At 34.7% G+C, this 21,748-nt stretch overlaps 1 long non-coding RNA gene across 1 annotated transcript in view; it reads left to right on the top strand.

The window, feature by feature from the left end:
- The window catches only part of LOC140598567 (uncharacterized), a 308,814-nt gene that overhangs the window by 279,596 nt on the left and 7,470 nt on the right, over window positions 1-21,748 (top strand). The window lies entirely within an intron of this gene.

A 21,748-nucleotide genomic window follows, 5' to 3' on the forward strand; every position in this document is an offset into this window, starting at 1 on the left:
GTACCTTTATTACTAAGTAGGTTGAGGACCCTTTTATATGTTGAGAAATAGCTGTATTTTTCTTTCCTGTGAACTGCTCTTTTATCCCCTTGCTTATTTTTCTATTGCATTATTATTTCATTGATTTGTAAAATTCTTATATAGAAGGAAATTGTCATTTGTGAGTGACATAAGTGGTAATTTTTTTCTAATTGTCATTTGTCTTTTGATATTTATGGCTTTTTTATATGCAGAAAATTTAAATTTTTGTACAGCTAAATCTATGATTTCTTTTGTAGTTTGAAATTTGCCACTCACTTGGAAAGGCTTCCCTTTTCTGAGGTTATAAATGTATTTATTTCATATTTTATGTTAGTACTTTTAAAATATCTTTATGTTTAAATCTTTGATCTATTTGGAATTTATTTTGTGTAAGACATGAGTTAGAAAGACATCATAATTTTTTCTATATATCTACCAACTTGTCTGAAAACCCTTCATTAAATAATTCATCTTCCCCATACTCATTTGAAATATTATACATTTTTGTCATACTGCATTCCTATATGTATTAGATTGAATTCAGGATTTTGTCATTTCTCTTCCATTGACCTATTTTTCTAATGCATATATGTGCATAATGCATAAATATCACATATTCTTAATGACTAGTTTTATAAAATATTTTAGCATATGGACAGCTAGTCTTGCCTCTGCCCCTGGTTTTTCTTGCATTTTGATTTTGTATATATATTTAGAACTGCCTGGGTTGATTTTTCTTAAATTTTTTTTTGGTGGGGTCATATTAAGATATTGATTAGTTCAGATAATTGATATCCTTGTGCTATAAAATGTTGCAATCCAAGAATGTGGTATGATTTCCCACTTTTTCCATTTTCTTTGTCCCTCTGTGCTATTGTAAACTTACTATTTTATTCAGATCTCACATATTTCTTATTTCTAGGTATTTCATCATTTTAGTAGTGCTATAAATGGTGGGTTTTTTATTTACCATTAGCTTTTTAATGAATTGCTTACTTATGAAGACTATGGATATTATTTTAATACTCATTCATATTAATAGTTTTTCTGAAAAATTATAACAGTTTTTCAGTTTAATCTTATTGACCTTTCCCAGCAAATAATCATATTATCTACAAATAATGTTATTTTTATTTCCTCCTGTTCAATTTTGTGTCTTGTGTGCTTCTTTCCCTAAACTTATTGTTTAGTACTTCTGGAATAAAGTTAAAAAATTGAGATGAAAAGGGAGATGCATTTATTTTTTTAATTGTTTGTATTAGTGACAGTTAATTTCCCTTTCATTTTGCTTAATTTCTTTCTTCAAATATTCCATTAATGCCTTTTGGTGATACTTCAGATAATTATCTTCTTCTTTTTTTTATTGAAATATAATCAACATGCAGTATTATATGAGTTTCAGGTGTCAAACATAATGATTCAATAATTCTACACATTATTCAATACTTATCACAATAACTTGATAGTTCACTTACCTCCCCCCATCTCCTCTCTGGCAATTTAAGAGTCTGGGATTTTTTTTTATCATCTTTGTTTGTTTGTTTGTTTTGTTTCTTAAATTCCATAACTGATTTATTTCACTTAGTGTTATAGCTGCTAGTTTCATCCTTGTTGCAAATGACAAGATCTCAGTCTTTTTATGGCTTAGTAATATTCCATTATGTATGTATGTGTATACACACACACACACACACACATATATGTATGTATCACATCTTCTTTATCCATTCATCAGTAATGGATGCTTGAGTTGCTTCCATATCGTGGCTTTGTAAATAATGGTGCAATAAACATAAGGGTATATATACCTTTTTGTATATGTGCTGCCAAAGTGAGCACAACCTTTTTGAATTAGAGTTTTCATTTTCTTTGGGTAAATACCCAGTAGTGGAAATAATTGCTAAATCATATGCTAATTTTATTTTTAAGTTTTTGAGGAACCTCCATACTATTTTTCGCAGTGGCTGCACCAATTGGCATTCCAACCAACAGTTCATGAGTATTCCCTTTTCTCCTTATTGCTGTCAACACTTGTTATCACTTGTGTTTTTTTTAATTTTCTTTTTTTTAAGTAATTATTTATTTGAGGAGAGAGAGAGAGAGAGAGAATGAGCAGGAGGAGGGTCAGAGTGAGAAGCAGACTCTGCGGAACAGGGAGTGTGAGACACGGTTTGATCCCAGGAACCTCCGATCATGACCTGAGCTGATGCTTAATTGACTGAGCCACCTTTTGCCCCTATTGCTTGTGTTTTCGATTTTAATCCTTCTGACAAGTGTAGGTGATATCTCATTGTGACTTTGATTTGCATTTCCCTGGTAATTAGTGATGTTGATCATTTTTCCATGTTTCTGTTGGCCATCTATATATGTCCTCTTTGGAAAAAATGTCTATTCAGATCCTCTGCCCTTTTTAAATCATATTATTGATTCTGGGAGTGTTGAGTTGCACAAATTATATATTTTAGGCATAAACTTCTTATTGGATATATCATTTGTAAATATCTTCTCCCATTATCATTTTGTTAAATGTGAAAAAGCTTTTTATTTTTATATAGTCCAATAATTTTCTGTCACCTTAGAAGACACATCTAGAAAAATGTTTGTACAGCCAGTGTCAAAGAAATTACTGCCTATGTTTTCTTCTAGGAGTCTTATGATTTCAGGTCTCGCATTTAGGTCTTTAATCCATTTTTTAAAAGATTTATTTATTTATTTTAGAGAATGTGTGGAGTGGAGGAGGGACAGAGGGAGAGAGAAAAATCTCAAGCAGGCTCCCCACTGAGCACAGAGCTGATAAGGGATTTTTGATCCTGAGATCATGACCTGAGCCAACACTTAACTAACTGAGCCACCCAGGTTCCCATGTCTTTAATCGATTTTGAGTTTATTTTTGTATATAGTATAAGAAAATGGTCTCATTTCATTCTTTTGCATATAGCTGTCTGGTTTTCCCAGCACCATTTACTAAAGGGACTATTTTTTCTTCATTGCATATTCTTGTCTCCCTTGTCATAGATTAATTGACTGTACTAGCACAGGTTTATTTCTGTGTTTTCTATTCTATTCTATTCTATTCTATTCTATTCTATTCTATTCTATTCATTCTATCCTATTCTACTGATCTAGGTGTCTATTTTTGTGCCAGTATCATAGTATTTTGATTACTACAGCTTTGTAGTATATCTTGAAATCTGGAATAGTGATGCCTCCAGCTTTGTTCTTTCTCAAGATTGCTTTGGCCATTTGGAGTCTTTTGGGGTTTCAAACAAATCATAGTATTGTTTTTTCTAGTTCTGTGAAAAATGTTTTTGGTGTTTGATAGAAGTTGCATTAAATTTGTAGATTGCTAGAAATAATTTTTAAGTAAATTAATAGAATTTATTTTTAAAGCAGTTTCAGGGGACGCTTGTGTGGCTCAGTGTTTGAGCATCTGCCTTTGGCTCAGGTTGTGATCCTGGGGTCCTGGTTTTGGGTCTTGCATTGGTGTCCCCTCAGGGAGCTTGCTTCTCCTTCTGCCCAAGTTTCTGCCTTTCTCTCTGTGTCTCCCATGAATAAATAGAATCTTAAAAAAAAATAAAGCAGTTTCAGGTTTACAAGAAATTTAATGGAAATATAGAGGCATTATGATTTTTTAAAATATTTATTTCTTAATGATGTTTCTAATTTTGCTCTCATTTCTGTAATATTATTATTTCTTTTCTTCTCATTCTTCCCTCAGTTCTGACATGTCATAATTCTGTCTTCTATTATTATAATGGATCTTCCCTGAAGAGATAATTTTATCAAATTTATTCACATAAATTTGTACGTAAGTAGTATACATAAATTGATCACAATTTTCACTAGTAATGTGACAGTATTTGGGGAGCAAATGTATTCTATTTGGATTTTCTCCCTGTTTCTTTTCTTCTTTATTCTTTTTATCTTTATATGGGATCTAGACTGGTTTCGGTTTAATTAATACAATCTTTTGAATGAGACAAATTCTTTATACATCAGCTATTTGCAAAATGTCTCTGTGTGGAGATGGATCCAGGTTGTACTCTCTCTAGTAGGAATCCTCTTGTGACACATGATTGTGTTTGTAAGTGAATTCTTTTCATGTTTATTTTTCTCTGGCTCGCTGATATCTACACTATGGGCTTCTCATAATTTAGTCTTTCTATTCCTCTGCCCAACTGACAGATGCTTTCTACAGATCTGGCTTGGCTATGTGGATCCCTGCTCAGCACCATCTTCTCTGCTTCTTAAAATTTTATGACAGACTGGATCTAAAAAGGCTCCCTCCCTGTGTCTCTGTTCTTATTGTTCCAAACAAGACAGTGTTGAACTTCCACAACAAGTATTCCTCTTATTTACAGAATTGGAGTCTGAGACATTCTCTCCTGAGCCATCTTGTACTGAAGGTGAACTGAAGGTCTCAGTTGACCTTCCTGGGACTTAACAGCCCTTCATCAAATTATGTAGTTCTGATTTGTAGAAATCTCCTAGTTTCATTGGAGACAGAATTTGCATTTTGCATTTCTAAGGGGAATGGGGAGAAATTATTGTTTTAATATGTTATTTTAAAACAAGAAATCTGAAACTCTATTTTTAATATTACTAAGTCCAATTTCACCCTAGTTCCTTAATTTTGTATCTTGGCTGGAAACAACTTTTCAGAGCTTGATATCTGTACACCTTAGTAAATGTAAAGGAATGCTTAAAGTGAGAGATCACAAGATAGCTTTGAGGAGGAATGCTGGAGTATGGAGAAAGACATGTGATAAGAGGAGCACAGAATAAGGGGCTGTATGTATTATATTATTTTCATTATAGGATTAAGCAGGAACTTTAATGTGTATGAGTGGTTTATTTGGCAACCGTAATTTTATAATTTTGTAATGTTATATTGTGTTTGTTCAGAGTTATACAAACAAGAATAAAAGCTAATGGTTCTTATTTTTGGTTAAGCAAAAATCAGGAATAGTGATGACAAAAGTCACTATTAAATATAGTGACTTTATATTAAAAGGTAACTACAAAAAGTTACTACTTAGGTAATAATTTTAAATGCAATTGCCAGTGTCTTGTAAGTTTAGTTCTTCAGGCAGAGAACACATATTTATCAGGAAACAATCTGATGAAGTTATCATATTAATTTTGTTATTTTGTATTTTCCTTAACTGTTCTCTCTAAAGTAGTAAGTTAGGATGCTCATTTCAAGAGAAAAATAAAATTAAATAAGAGGCTTTTGTTGAGGCATATCAAAGTTTTCATTTGAAGTTGCATTTGAACTATTCTTTGCTCACTTCTAGGCTGAAATCTTAAACACAGTTGATAGTGCAGGGATAAGTTTTACCTTAATTCCTGCTTTCTTAGTGTAGCTGCCTAATCTTATTAAACATACAAAATCAGCTTACTGGTGGCTAAGACTTTTAAAAATTAAAACAAAATGTGTTTGATAAAAGTACTTATCAGGAATTAGTTGGTAAATGTAAGCATAGAATTCTACACACATTAATTGATGAAGATAAATCACATCTGTTCCAAAGAATTCCCCAATTCCCCAATAACTTATTGGCCACTAGACTTTAAATATTGTGTGCTGAATTGAGTAAAAAGAAGTAAAAATTTATGATGACAGGAAATTATACTTAGGATTTGTTAATGATTTCAACTAGATGAGAAGTATATTATAAAATATATGGCATGCTCCCTTCCAAAGTTATTAATAAATTATTTTACAACAGCAGCAATTCATTATGCACAAAGAACCGAAAGAAACAGTATATGAGTTAGAAAGAACATGGACTGAATTCAGTCATATCTATGTTCAAAGTCCAAACTCCTGCTTCATTTCTTATAGGAAATGTGACAGTGGCCAAGTTATTCAATTTAAGAATCTCCTCACAGGGGATCCCTGAGTGGCTCAGTGGTTTGGCGCCTGCCTTCAGCCCAGACCGTGATCCTGGAGTCCTGGGATGGAGTCTCACATTGGGTTCCCTGTGGGGAGCCTGCTTCTCCCTCTGCCTGTGTCTCTGCCAATCTCTCTCTCCCTCTCTCTCTCTGTCTGTCTCTCTGTCTCTCATGAATAAATGAATAAAATCTTAAAAAAAGAAGCTCCTCATCTTTGAATTAGTGATGTAAGCTCCTAAATAACAATATTGTGAGTAAGGGCACATGCTTTAGACCACCTCAGTTTGAAAGCAAATTTTAGGCAAGGAAGGGAGCCAAACAGCAATCACATGTCCCAATTCACATTATCATTGAACACAGCATTACAGGGGTTTGGAATAATCAATTTCCCATTTGTCTTTGCCATTTTATCTTATTTCTCTATTGATTTGAAACTTTTACAAAAAAGAGAAAGCTCAGCAGTAAAAACCAAAACAATAAATTAAAATAAGACTAGACTGAAGAGTGTCAAATCCTAACTCTACCATTTACTACTTGGGCAAATTACTTAAGCAGTCTGTGTCTAAGTACCTTCATCTATCAAGTGGGGATAACAGTGGTAGTTATTTTCTTGTGGTTTATTACATACAGCAGCAAACAGTCGTAATTTACTAATCTATTTGTTCTCTGCAGGAAGAGGGAAAATCATTAATCGTACTGTGCACTTTGAGATAACTTTAGTTTTAAAAGGAGGAATTCAACTACAGTCTTCCCAAAATAGAGTCTTGATTGGTAATCATGTTGATGGACTGGTCCTATTTGAGGTTTGACACACCAGACCATCAAGCACATGAATATAGTCTTTTAAGTTGGAGCAGTTTGGGGTCCTAGGTGCCAGGGATACTGTTCAAACAGTAGATAACTCACTTAACCAATACTCGATGCCACCAGGATATAAATGTGGAAAATATGTGGATGAAAGCTTGGGTAAGTTTAAAAACATAACTATTAAATAAAGATTGTTACTGAGAATGCAGAAGTTAGCATTAATAACCATCATAAAAGATACTATTCCAAGGAATAAGAGAAAGAGAAATTCAGGCAAAACTGACAGTTCTGCTTACTCATATTTCATCAGAACATCTGTGTTTGAATCGTGTTGAGGAGTACTTACTAAAGGAATAATAAACATTGTGAATAAAGTACCCTGGAATTCTACTATGCTATAGCCAACAGGAGACATGTGGGAAATAATCCACTTGGTAGGAATCTTTTCCATCTAAAGCAGTAAATACCTATATCAACTATGACAATTTGACTAGAATTCACAACTAAAGGCCAGATAAAGCCTTTTCATTTCCTCTTGTGATGTGGTCTTCATGATTATTCAGTTCTCACTTGACAGAAATAAACCCAATCAACCCAGCTGAATCCTCCATTCAGTATCTAAAGTGTATGCCCTATGGATTGGATGAGAAGTAAGGTCTAAGAAACAGAAAAGCTTGCCTTTTCATTTTGACCTGTATGTTCAGAATATGAATACTTTCTCAGAGTTATGTAGAGATCTTTTTTCAATGTATAAGTTTTTTCATTTTAAATAGTATTTTAGATTTACTTATTTATTTGAGAGAAAGAGAGAGAGAACGTGAGTGCGTGTGGGGAAAAGGGCAGAGGGAGAAAATCCTTAAGCAGACTCCCTTGATGATCACAAAGTCTGACATGAGGCTTGATCCTAAGACCCAGAAATCATGACCTGAGCCAAACTTAAGAGCTGGCCATTTGACTGAGCCACCCAGGTGCCCCTTTAAATGGTATTTTTGATGAACAGCAGTTCTCTATTTAAAAAAAAATTCTTAAATTTAATGATGTTTAGGGATGCCTGGGTGGCTCAGCGGTTGAGCGTCTGCCTTCCGCTCAGGGCATGATCCTGGAGTTCCAGGATCGAGTACCATATCGGGCTCCTTGCACTGAGCCTGCCTCTCCTGTCTCTGCCTCTCTCTGCCTCTGTGTGTCTCGTGAATAAGTAATTAAAATACTTAAAAAAAATTAATGATATTCAATTTGTCATTCTTTTCTTAATGATTTATGCTGTTTCATGTGTTGTTTAAGAAATTGTCGCCTCCTTAAGGCAAAGGAAGAGAGAATGCCAGTACAAAGTCATCTCAAGCATAATTTTATCTCATATGTGACATAAAACCAAAGGCATTGCCATTTAACCAATCTTATTAGTACTATAACATTTCAATTTTGTTAAAAAACTATTGTTGCAATAGTAAGTCATAAATTCTGTGAGTTTACTGGAAGCGATATGTACATACTTAGTAAACTCTTAATATACACAGATTAGTCTAAATTTCTTAGAGAACATTCCATTCTTTGATACAGCTTTTGGAAGGTTTTTATATATAGTGATTGAAACTCTTCCTCTCTGAGACTTCTACTTATTTATACAGGTGTCTAATTTTTCCTCTATATACCAGTTCTCCAGATACTTAGAGATAACTCTAATCTTCCTACGAAGATATTGCTTTTAACAGGCATCACAGGGGTGAAAGAGCACTTGGTTTTGAGGTCATAGAGGAAGAGCACCAGCAGCCACTGAAACCATGGATCTGAGGCTTAGAGGTGATTTCAGGAATCTGAGTAGACCCTGGGTCTCACCTGACTTGGGGATGTGTGAAGACTGAGCTTGAATGTTTAGAGAATGCTTTCTTGGGGGTTTTCCACTTTAAGTGAGGGGTCAAAGAAGTACAGAGGCAATTAGGAATGCAAAATCACTGAACTCATGTAGGAGAGTTTATAGAGAGTAGTATTAGTGGCTACTGAGTCAGTTAAGGCCTGACAAAAGGTCTGTGTATTTGTTGACTTTTAATTCACTGCAGTAGGTATGTACAATTTTAGTTAAGTGAAGGGATCCAAAATCATATATCAGGGAGTTAATGTTAAATTAGTATAGTTAGTAAGGATAAAATAAACTTTTCTTTTAGTGGTAATAGAAAAATATTGAAGCCTGGAGTATCTAAAAGTGATGTGAGGGGCTATTAGCTCACTGGTAAGAGAGAAAACATTGAGGTCTGTTGTCATTTTGAGAAACTTGTGCTTCAACATTGAAAAACTGATACTTAAATGGGAGAAAAAGATTGGCAGTGATGAGAAGTGTTATTATACTCACTTGAGAGCTCTGTCTACTTTGTGGACGGTTGCCACTTTACATTTTGCCAATTTTATGAGTGGTTGTACATAGAAACCTGAGCTAACTTCTGCAGTATTTCTGATTATTCACACAGTGCTTTGCTGTCCTTAGAGATCAAGTTGGCTGGAAGTTTTCTTAAGTATCTTCTGGGCCTTTTGAAAAAATAGGTAAATAAGAGACAAGGTATCCTGGAAAAGGAAGAGATAATTGAAGAGGTTCAAGGAAATATGAGAAGATACTTAGAATCCAGGGAGAATAGAACTTAGTCCTGGGAAAAAAGAAACTTTAAATCAGAAAAGAATGGGAAGCAAGAACAAAAATGGGATAAAGAAAAAAGTTCAGAGATGCTAACTATCTCTACAATGGCAAAGAGATCCTAATATATAAATGTATCAAAATGTTGCACACCTTTAATTTTCACAATGTTATATGTTAAATATATTTCAATAAAAAAGGAAAGAAAAAGGAAGAGCTACAGAGACATGTAATGGAGGAAGAATGGGGGAAGGTAATTAACATTTAATAATATAATCTTTTGTAAACTAAGAAGTCTTGTTAGTTGAGAGTAAAAAGTCTAGTTATATTTAGTTTTGACAAGAGTTAAAATTTACACAAATTACCCTAGTCGTTTTAAGGATCATGATAATCATTATGTTATGAATAGAAGGAATTAGGTAATAGTTCTATTATCGAATAAAAGTGCATTAGTACCATGGATTTTTGCAGGAAAATACCAAAGCACACACACATATTAAATAATAACAATATTATTCTTTTAAAAATCTGGACCCTAAAAATGAAAGAATTCTGTTGTTTACCTGCTAACCTGAATTAGTGTTTTTTTCTGATGCAGAATCAATCCAAGACTGATTGTTGATTAATGTATTCCAGAGAGGCCCAAATTTCATCTCATCAGGAAATATTAATGTCCCTAAATATGGTGAGGTTCCTGGAAGTATTCTTTTTGTCAGTCACTTCACTTAGATTTGGAGACTTTCTGAAATACCATAATCCAGACTAAGAATTCAGTCCTCCCAAGAGGCTTGAGTCTTCCTTAAAACCTGACAGGATCTCATTTCTTTCTAAAACATCTCACATCTAGAACTCTTTGCAAAGTAATTTGGTTTCCTGTCCTTTTAAACATCATATCAGTTCAAATTTATCTACTTCTTGGAAGAATCAGGAAATTTTCATTATTTTGCTGTATAGTTAAAGGGTATCCGTCAGTAGTTAAAAGAGTTTAGGTACTCATCTGAGAGCCTAATTCATGATGAGAATTTTTCCAAGATATTAGAAAGACTGGTTTATTTCATGTAGGTCTGTGTTATATCATGGAGTTGGTTTACAGGTAAAATAATATATCTTCAGTGACATTTGAAAATCAATATAATGTTCTCAAATGTGGAAGGATCCTGCTTCACTTCTCCTTAGATGTTAGTGATGGTTTTCCCTAAAATCCTAGTTTGCCCTCCTGGGCCTTGCTCTTCTCTGGGCCCATCCCAAAAGAGAGTCCCATGCCTGCAGAGAAATGAGAAGTTTAGTCACTAGACTATACTACCAACCAGATAGCATTGTCCCAGATAAACGTACACCTGGGATTCTAAGCACTTATTTAGTTTGTGACTTTTTGCCAAGAATCTAATGAAGCATTTAACATACTAATTGAGTGCCTTCTACATCTCAAGACTATATGCTAGTCATATAGTGGAGGGGATGCCAGACAAATCATTGCTTTCTTAGAATTAATAGACAATAAACTGAAGCATTTTAAATGGAGAGGGTGCTATGAAGACAATAAACAGGATGGTGGAATAGAGAATGAGTCTGAGAAGCTATGTTAGATTTGGAAATCAGAGAAGATTATTCTTTGAAATTATTGAAACCCAAAGGATCAGGAGCCAGTCCTGTGAATATCTGAGAGAAGAATCTTCTGAGGAAGGACAGTGAGTGCCCTAATGTGGGATCAAATCAGTATGTTCTAAGAATAGGAAGAGGCTACTTTGGGTATAAGACCATAGACAAAGGGAAAGATATGAGAAAGTTAGACAGATGAGAGAAACTAGTTCACACAGAATATGAGAAATTTAGATTTTATTTCAGATTCAATTGAAAACCACTGTAGGATTTTGAGCAAGAAAACTTCATGGCCTAATTTTGATTATTTAATAATCATTCTGAATATTAGGTGGGGAATAAGGGGAATGGCTCATCCAACATGACCAGTTAAAAGACTCTGCTCATAGTCTATGAGAAAAATTATGAAGGATTGTGGTGGCAAAGATAAGAGAAAGTGGTAGATTCAGAATTTATTTGGGAGTTAGACTTGACTGATTTGCTAATTGGTTGGCTATAGAGAATGAAGAAAAAGATACAACTCAAGGTTGATTCCTGAGGTTTTGGCTCAAGAAACTGAGAGGATGATAATGAGATTTATGGATATATATAAGCATATATTCCTAGAGACAGGAATTCCAGGATGACTTTTTGATTATCTCAGGTTCTGATTTTGAGAACTCTAAAGTATTATTCTAGGAGTCATCTCAGGACTCATAAACAGCCTGCTCCCCCAGCTTCTACAATCATTTGGACAGGACTTCCCTGTATTACATTTTTAAATCTTTTACGTGCTAGAGTGATTTCTCTTTCTTGGAACTGAACTCTGTTAGTGTGAGCCTGGAGAAAAATCAAGAATCTAGTTTCAATGAAGATAAGAAAAAGAAGTGTTTTGCAATTCAACTGTCAACTGTGTTGCATTGGGGAATGCTGCTGAGAGATCAAGTAAAATAAAAGGAGTGATATCTGGATTTAACATGGAAATAATTGGTGCAGATGGTAACCATAGTTCAGTAGAAGGCTGGGGGAAAGTCCAAGTGGATGAGGTTGAGAAGCAAATAGGAAATGAGGGAGTAACTATATTGACAAATCTTTTAAGTAGTTTTGTTGTGATATGGAGCAGAGAAATGTTATTGCAGCTACAGAAGGGCAAAGGAGTCAAGGAAGAATGCATTTGAAGTGGAGATATTTTACATATTAGTTATCTTGTTTTGGTTGCAGGTTATAGAAATTCAAAGTCAAATTGACTTAGGCAGTAAAAAATGTGAATGGTTCATGTAACTGGAAAAGTCTTGATTTGGAGGCTGAAAGTGTATTTTTCTGCAACTCTCAGTTCTGCAGTTCTAGTAATAGTTTATTACTATTAGGAAAATAGTTAAAATCATATTTGTTTTACTAGAGAAGTTACTCAGATACATAACATTTTCCTGGAAGTTGTGGGACCATTTGATTTCTACAATTTACTAGTCAAACTGGTAATCTGGCAATTACATCTAAATGTTTTTTAATTTGAGGACATTCAACTTTTGAAGTAGGAAGTAAAGGGCCATGTTGCCAGACTGGAGAGAAGTTAAATGGATTACTCAGTAATTCTGTATTGCCCCTCTCCTGAAGGGTTATTCCAATCCACTCACATAATACATGTTTGTGTGTGTGTGTGTGTGTGTGTGTGTGTGTGTTTTGTTTTGTTTTTTGGGTTTTTTTGTTTGTTTTGGTTGTTTGTTTGTAGTGATTAGCCCACAAGCTTTCAGTTGAAAGAAATGTAGCATTTTCCTTTCCTTCCAATGGAAAGCTGGCCTTCACTTATGCAAATGATGGCCCTCATGCTGGGGGCCCACAAGAGAGTGCCTGACACAATTGCATCAACAGAGATATAAATCCCTCTGCTTGCCAGCCTTCCCTATTCATGAAGCTGCTCCAGTGTTCAGTAATGTTCATTTGCATGTTAACACTAGCAAAATGTATGCAAAACATGGATGCGGAACTTTTCAAAGGGGAGGAGGGAATGCAGCAGGGAGGCTGACAAGGGAGAAGGGAAAAACCCAGAGCAGATAATTTGGTTTGGTTTTGCTTTCTAGACAATGAAAGCCTAGAAGCAAAATCAACTTGCCTATCTACCTTTCTTAAAAATAAAATGTAGTGAAGCCCACTTCCTCTTGCCATATTGGGCAACTTGATTTTTTTCCAGGGTTTTTTAACTTGGATTTAAATTCTTAGACTTGGATATAAGGTATATCAGTTCAAATACTGTGGCTGGCCCATATCAATCGTGTGCCTAAGAATAAGATTTTTATCTTTATCATTTTTCTGTTCATGGGTACTTTCTTATTTTACACACACACACACACACACACACACACACACATGCACACACACACATACACATACAAACATACATCCTCTATCAAGTAAATAATATTATGCTCTATAGGCCATCTAGTAGCATTCTGACAATGACAAGGTGATTTGATTTGGCTAAATTCTGTTATTTATAATAACTAACATTATTCTATTACATGTGGATACCTCTGTATGATGCAGATACTTTGCTTCTTTCACTTATATGCCATATAAATACAAGTGCAGTGAAACAATGAGCAAACATGAAAAGCAATGATTTCCTTACTTTAATGCAAAAAACAAATTTTTTGGCTAATGGGGGAAAAAAGGTTACTTCAAGAATGGTAGAGCAAAAAGAATGTTTAGTTAAATCCTGAAAAAAAAATGGAGAAAACAGAGTAACAAAGAAAGAATGCTAAAAAGACAGTAGTTGAAGAGAAATCTGACATTTAAACGTAGGCCCCTCCTGGTGCCCATGGCAACTCTTCTGACAACTTAGTAAAAAAAAAAAAAAAGACAAAAAATCCATTCTCTTCTTTGCTTTCAAGGATAATCCTTGCTTTTTATTTTTTTCTCTCTGGGAACCATGACAATTTTTTTTCTTTTTTGGGACCATGCAGGAATTTCTTTTATAATAGACCTAATAAATAATGGAGGGTTAATATCCTTTAGACAACTAGATGGGAAATTTGATCTTCCCAGAACACATTTTCACACTTATATGTGACCTGGGTGCGAAGAAGCATAAGTAGGGTTAGTTGTTTTATATTTAGGATTTATGCTATTTACAATTCTCAAGTCGAACACAGTATTAAACATAATTCACGTAAGATGAGTAACTTATTTTAATTGCTCTGATGAACACAGTATATGATGATCATTCTTTTTCAATTTGAATGAAGTTCCTATGTGTTCTGACATTTGGTTATCTCTGGTTATTATATCATCATCTAAGATTAGATAAAAATAATAAGTTTATACTAAATCTATGACGTTCAACTTCTATCTCAAACATAATTTCCAAATTGAGAGTCAGTTTTCAAGAGCTCTATTACATCAGGATGTGATTTTTAAAAAATATTTTATTTATTTATTCATGAGAAACACACACAGAGAGAGAGAGAGAGAGAGAGAGAGAGAGAGAGAGGCAGAGGCAGAGGGAGAAGCAGGCTCCATGCAGGGAGCCCCACACGGGACTGGATCTCTGGTCTCTGGGATCAGGCCCTGGGCTGAAGGCGGCGCTAAACTACTGAGCCACCGGGCTGCCCCATCAGGATGTGATTTTAATTTCAGAAGGATTTGCGAACCCAAACATTGTGGGGTGGAAACCAATGTTTCCAGGAAGATAGAATTACTGCCTAATGAGCGTAATTGCTATTTTATATGTAGTTTGCTCAAGATCATTTTCATTTTCTTTTTTAAATGGGGATGAGGAATGGTTATATTTCAATTGTTTGTTTGCAAACCTTAAGTCTAAATTTCAGGAATGCCAGTTTGTTTTTGAATATTTTTGTTATTGTTTCTACTTTTAAGATAAAAATGCATATGCTGAACAAAATTAAGAATTCAGAGTGACCTTTTTATGTTTTGAAGAACATTTTCAGGAAGGCTCAATGTCTGTAAAGGGTCTCACTGTTTAATATATTCCAGAATCTTGAGATTATTTCTCAGAAAGATTAATCAGCTTTTAACAGTGGGGAAGTTTATTGAGCACTTACTCTGTGTCACAGTCATTTACATAAATTATTTCTTATCCTCTTGACACATCTATAAGGTAAGATTTTGTGCCCATCTTACAGGTAAAGAAAGATAATAAGGAACTTGCCCAATGTCACACAGTTTGTAAGAAGCTGAGCTTGCATCAAACCTAAGCCTATTTAAGTCCAAATCATAGTGCTGATTTTTACCACCTCATACAGCATCTCAGAATCGGTGCAGTAAATCCCATCTCTTCTTTGACAGACAAATTCAAGCAGGCTTCAAATAGATTAAAAAGGAGATTACCTTTTCTTTTCCTTTACTCCACTTTTTGGTTGTGTGTTCGTTTTTCGGTACAGGCTTATTGTATTTTTATTTCTGTCTAAGGTGAAATGAAAGGAATAGAGAGAAGAGGAGAAGGGAATCTGTATCTCAGTTCATGCCTGGAAAGGCCTGCCCAGGCATGGAGAGGGGCGATGGCAGCTTTACCCCTGAAAATGTCAGTGGCTGATGTGCCTTTTCATCTCTGATATCAGCTGCTTCTGACATTCGCTGACAAGAGTGTTGAAAATTAGTCACAATACAAACCTAAGAGAAGAAGTGTCATGACAACTTGAATACTGCAAACAGAACTGGCTTTAATAATCATATAAAAATATATACATTGTAAAATGAATGTTGTGTTCTGAAATGGACATGGAAATATGCTGCTCAGATGGTGGTTCACTGACAGCTTCAGTTGCTGCCCCTCTGGTATTCACCACTTTGTTCATGCTAGGGCCACACTTTCTCTAGGTGCTCTCAACGAATATGTCAGCACTATGGGGGCACTAGTGCAGGTCCATTCCAGTAGAGGGACTCCTCCTGTAAGTCATGGCTTTAGTTCCTCACCGGCCAGGTTGAAATATCCTTATAACTGCCCTGAGTCTCTTCCTAACCAATTCTCTTTCCTTCCCCCCTTCTCCCACTGGACCTGCATTTGTGGTCTGAAGGTTTTCCCTACCTACTCTACCTCCTTGGTAGGTGCTCCCTCTGATAAATCTCTTCAACATTTAACTCCATCTTAGCATCTGCTTCTTGAAAGACAAAATGACATATGCTTCAAAGTAGATGACCTGGAAGGCCAATTGAAGATTGTTCATGTCTCAAAACACTACTCTTTCTAGATGTTGTCAAGATAAGCCTAATGATCTAAAGAACCATAGATATTTTCATAACTGAAATGTATTAATGAATTTGAATCCTGATCTTCATCAGTATATCTGTTTTTAAATAACTGTCTACTTCTATAAAAGTATTTTGTATAAAAGAAGTAAAATTTCTTAAATAGATACACTATAGGGCTCCTGAAATTCACTGTAGATTATTTATGTAGTCATAAATGGTCATGATGGGCAGGATGAAGTTTCTGTAATCAAACTCACCGGTAAACAAGTCTTTCACTCTAAAATTATTTGAACAATCTGAGATTTTCCCCGTTTGAACTTCAGAGTTAATATCCCTTTTTGCCGAAACACCACTTAAGTGCCTTCTCTGTTAGGAACCATATTTTAAACTGATCCAGTTAATACTCTTAACACTAGCCTGTTAGTCCCCAGTGTAATTTTTCTGCCAAATTCCTTTTAAATGGTATCCTTAAATTTAACGATCCTTTTCTACACTCATCAGTTATAGACTGTCACTACCTTTACAGCTAGTTAATTTCTCAACAAGTGTCTCTTTCCCCTGAAAGACTGGGATAGGGAGACATAAATTTTCCCATCATGAGGAATTGGTTGGCTAAGTTGTACATCAGTCCAGAGAAGCAAGCATGTCCACTTCTACAGCTGTAAGTTTATAAGAGTTGTACTGACACCTGATTGGTACAAAAGAATGGTGTCTCTAAAGTTATATGATGTGGCACTTATAACTTCACCATTTACTAGTTTTGTGATCTCAGGCAAGTTAAGGAATACTTTAAGTCTCAGTTTCCATCTTTGAATATCTATTCTGAATAACATCTACTCCTAGAGTTCTTATAATGTTGTATGATGATCTGCATAAAGTATTTAAGCAATTCTTATGCAGAGAAAGCCCTTAATAAATTTAGTTATTGTATATTATAGCTCAAAGTAACTAAAAGTTTAGTTTTCTTCAGATTTCTTTCTTCAAAATAACTTCAAATGGACAACACATCTAATATAAATCAGGAAATTAACCTGAAAAATGTGAATTTATTATGTAGGTTATTTATTCATTTTCACTGAAGTTTTTTTTTTGTTTATGTGAACCTATAGTGTATGTATTTGACTTAATGCAGATTTTAGCTACTTTAGTAAAAGAAGATGGATGAGTGCATTATAATGTAGCCAACTGTGAGTTTATTTATTTATTTTTTCAACTGTGAGTTTAAAGATGGTTCTATCTAAAAGCCAGACTAAAGATGAGCTATTACCTGGAATTCCCTAGCTGTCACATCCTGACATGTGATGTTTCTTTAATTATTCTAATAGTGGAATTTATTTTTTAAAGATATTATTATTTATTTATTTGAGAGAGTGAGCGAGAGAGAGAGAATGCTCAAGCCAGGAGGGAGAGGCAGATAGAGAGGAAGAAGCAAACTCCTCACTAAGCAGGGAGCCCGACACAGGGCTCAATCCCAGGACCCTGGATGCTTAACCGAATGAGCTACCCAGGTGCCCCTCTATTAGTGGAATTTAAGATACAGATCTTCCTCGACTTATGATGTGGCTATGTCCTGACAAACCATTGTAAGACAAAAATGCATTTGATGCACCTAACCTACCAAACACCCTAGCTTAGCATAGCCTACCTTAAACATGTTAAAAACACTGACATTAGCCCATAGTTGGGCAAAATCATTTAACATAAGCCTATTTTATAATAGAACAACTATCTCATGTAATTTATTGAATACCATACTATAAGTTAAAAAAATGATTGTATAGGGACAGAATAGTTGTAAGTAGATCTATTCCTTGTTTACTCTTGTGATCAGTGGCTGACTAGAAGCTGTGGCTCACTGTGGCCACTCAGCATGTCACTAGCCTGGGAAAATATCAAAATTCAAAATTCAAAGTACAACTTCTGCTGAATGTGTATTGCTTTCACATCATCATAAAGTTGAAAAATTGTATCATAAATAGACTATATGTATTTGATATTTCTCTTATTTAGAATTAACATAATGAGAAATATAAGATTTTCTTCTCATTTGCATTTCTAATGTCTTTTAAAATGTGCCTTTTTCATATTGCATTAAAATTGGGAGAGTCAAATGGTGACTAGTTGATAATACCATATTGTATAATTGAAATTTGTGGAGAGTAGAATTTTCACCAGAAAGAAGGAAAGAAAAGAAGAAAGGAACAAAGAGTTAAATATATGAGGTGATGGATGTGTTACTTAACCTGGTACGAATTGTTTTACGGTGTATGTATATCTCAAATGTTCATGTCTTACCTTTTAAATATACTGCAATATTGTTTGCCAATTATATCTTAATAATGCCGAAAAAAACTGAAGAGTTAAGCTTCAAGGTTTGCTCAGAGCAAATTCATTTTCAGATGTCTGAAAGAAACAGCAAATAGTCTTACTGTGCAAAGCTCCCTGTGCACGGTATTTATGCCACTTGTGCATAAATACTGGGCTAAATGGGACTTCCAAGGATTTGTCTATTGCACTTTGTTTGGAGGCCAATGATGTCTTTCTATGGCACCAGCTACACAAAAGTATCAAGTGCCTTTTCTTTCATCAGAACCATAGCAGGTTTTCCACAAGGAGTAGGTCAACAGAGTTGGGGTGAAGAGAGGTTGAACTTTCAAGGGCACTTAAGAGCTTAGATTCTTCTTTCCCTTCCCACTTTGAAGTCCCCATTTCCTTCATGTAGTCATCTCCTTCATCTCAGTTTCTCCTCCATTTTTTTTCTATCTTCATTGTTACCTAATCTTCGGGGTGGAAAATGAATCTACAAGCAGTATCAGAATATTTCTTTGCTGTAGTAAGTCTGAAAGTTTTTCTACCTTTATTTTTACTCTTGTATGAATTGGAGCTGTCCTCATAGTTCCAATGAAGAAGCTAAAAGGAAGGGAATGAATTGAACAATAAATAGGTACATTAACACGAATTTTTTTGTTTGTTTTTATTTATTGTTTATTATGGAGGGCTTCAAACCTCAAATATAGGGAGAGCAGAGAGAATAGTATAAAGAATTATTGTGTTGTTGTAACCCAGCTTCAACAATCATCGACATGAATCACTTTTGTTTCATTGATCTCCCTGTACTTTATCTTTGGTTTTGATTTTGAAGTTTTCTAAAGCAAAACTCGAATGTCATTTCATTTTGCCCTTATGTACTTCAATAAAGATTTTACCAGATGAGGACTTTTGCTTCCATTATTGATGCAATTATGCAGGTGGAGAATAGTCAGTATGGTATTCTTTTATCCTCTATGGCAATGTAGGGTAACTTACTTTGTTATTAAATACTGACATTAAGAGTTTGGAACTGCTTATTGTGCTAACCATACTGTTTAATGAGAAATATTTTAAAGGATTTGAAATTCTCTATTGTTAAATTCCTCCTAGGATAGATATGGCTTTCTTGTTTTGTAGTTATAAATACTATAGTTAGGGCCCTGGAAAATGTAGTAATGCAGGTTTGACATGCAGCACATCAGGCTTTTAGCTCTCCCTTAAGTCCTGAGGTCATTGGTAAGTGTTTTCAAAAATATTTTCAAAGGGTTGAAACTTGATAGGTGAAACATTTAAAAAAAAAAAAAAGAAAGATAGGTAGAAAGAAAGGACAAATTCTGTGCCCTGAGACACATGATTCCATTTGGAGGGCTCTGGAAAGGGTTAATGTTTTTCTCCTAACAGTGGAGGAGAATAGACTGAACCCTAGACCCCAGAAGGATGTGTCTGTCTTCTTACTCAAGGTACAGTTAGCAGAATTGATTAATTCCTAACAACTGTAGATGTAGTAACTGATTGCACAGCAGAAAACACAAATGAGGTTTTGATTAGTGTATTTTCTTTCTGAGATATTGATAGACTGTATTGTTAGGGCAGTAAGTTGACTCTTGACCATTTTGCTTGCTCTGCAGAAAGATTTTTAGTACACGTAGCTTCTGAGCTGACACATGTTCGTTTCAACCATAGTGACGCTGCTGGCATTTCTGCATCTGTTCAGGTTCATGGTCATTTCCTTGAGGGCAAAGCGCTTGTTCCTTTTTGGTACATTCATCTACTGGGTCTCTGCTCCGGGGGTATCTTTTGTTGGCCACTTCTTAAACTCTTAATGTTAGATTTTTTTCCCCTGCATGTCTCTTCAAAAGATAGTTGGATGTTTATTCTGTGACTCTACTTTTCCTGTTGCCTTTTGGTAATTTGTTTAGTTGTCATGAGCACTTATAAAATGGATACTGTTTCTTGACTGTTTTATTCATTCCATATTTTACTTGAGTCTTTCCCATAAACCTTTTAAAAACTGGAGTAATAATATCTGATGGAGGAGACATTCCACTCTCTTTTCCCTTTTTCCGAGGCTCCCTCTGAGGTCCTTGAGTCTTTTGCTAAAACATTTCAAATCAGCCTTTGCTTTATAACTTCAGTAATGAGAAGCTTTTAAAAAATAGACTATCTTATTAGTGAAAAACTTGCTTTGTTAGAAAGTCATTATTTTTGTTGTATAAAACTCTGCCTCTCTGTTTAGCTTATTCCCATTCATGCTTTCCATGGGAAAATCTTTCAGGTATTGGAAGGCATTTTTGCACACTTTTTTTTAAAGATTTTATTTATTTATTCATGACAGACACACACACACACACACACACACACACACACACACAGAGGCAGTGACACAGGCAGAGGGAGAAGCAGGCTCCACGCAGGGAGCCTGATGTGGGACTCGATCCCGGGTCTCCAGGACCACACCCTGGACTGAAGGAAAGCACTAAACCGCTGAGCCATCCAGGCGTCCCATGCACACTTTTCTTAATCCAAGGTCCAATATGGGTTAAAACTACTAATTTTAGTTATTGTAAAGGGTCTCTCAGTCTCAGATTAAGTGTCACTTATGTATTTTAGACATTAATAAAGTGAAAAAGTATCCTTGATAGTTTAAAAAAATAGAGAGAGAGAGACAGGGAGAGAAATTTAAAATGTGTTTCCCTGTACAAATCTTTGTGTAATGCTACCTGAGCATATTTATAACTAAAGATAAATTTGAATATAAATATCCATATGCAATATACATTTAAAAGTCTTTGAAAAGTTAAAACATGGAAGTGAATTTATAATGCAACAATCAATAAACAAAAAAATACAAAAAACTAGAATGTTGCTCTTGTGTAAAAGTTTTTTATACTTTCTAAAGATAAAGATTTGTTGAAAAAGATTTAATTACTATTTGTTGACTCTACTTTGTTTCTGTACAGAATCATAAGATGGCATAAGATGGAATCAGTTATCCTCTTTACAACTCACACATCTGCTGGTCTCTTCTTTCTAGTTTCTGAAACTTCAGAACTTTTGAATATTTTATTATCTTACAGTCTTTGTATTTTCTCACGATGCCTTCTATAGGCATTGAAACAATGATGTTTAAAAATGTTTTGTGATTGATTAGGGATGAAACACTGCCCAGCAACCAAAACCTAGATTATATTTAGCAAATCATTATTGCATTACATTTTGATTTCTAATTAAAGAAATAGCTATATTTGTTTTCAATCCTAAAGCTATGCTTAATAAAAAGTCTCAAGAGTTCCAAATCTTTAACAAACA

The sequence above is a fragment of the Vulpes vulpes genome, chromosome 4 (assembly GCF_048418805.1).
Source record: "Vulpes vulpes isolate BD-2025 chromosome 4, VulVul3, whole genome shotgun sequence".
Lineage (NCBI taxonomy): Eukaryota > Metazoa > Chordata > Mammalia > Carnivora > Canidae > Vulpes > Vulpes vulpes.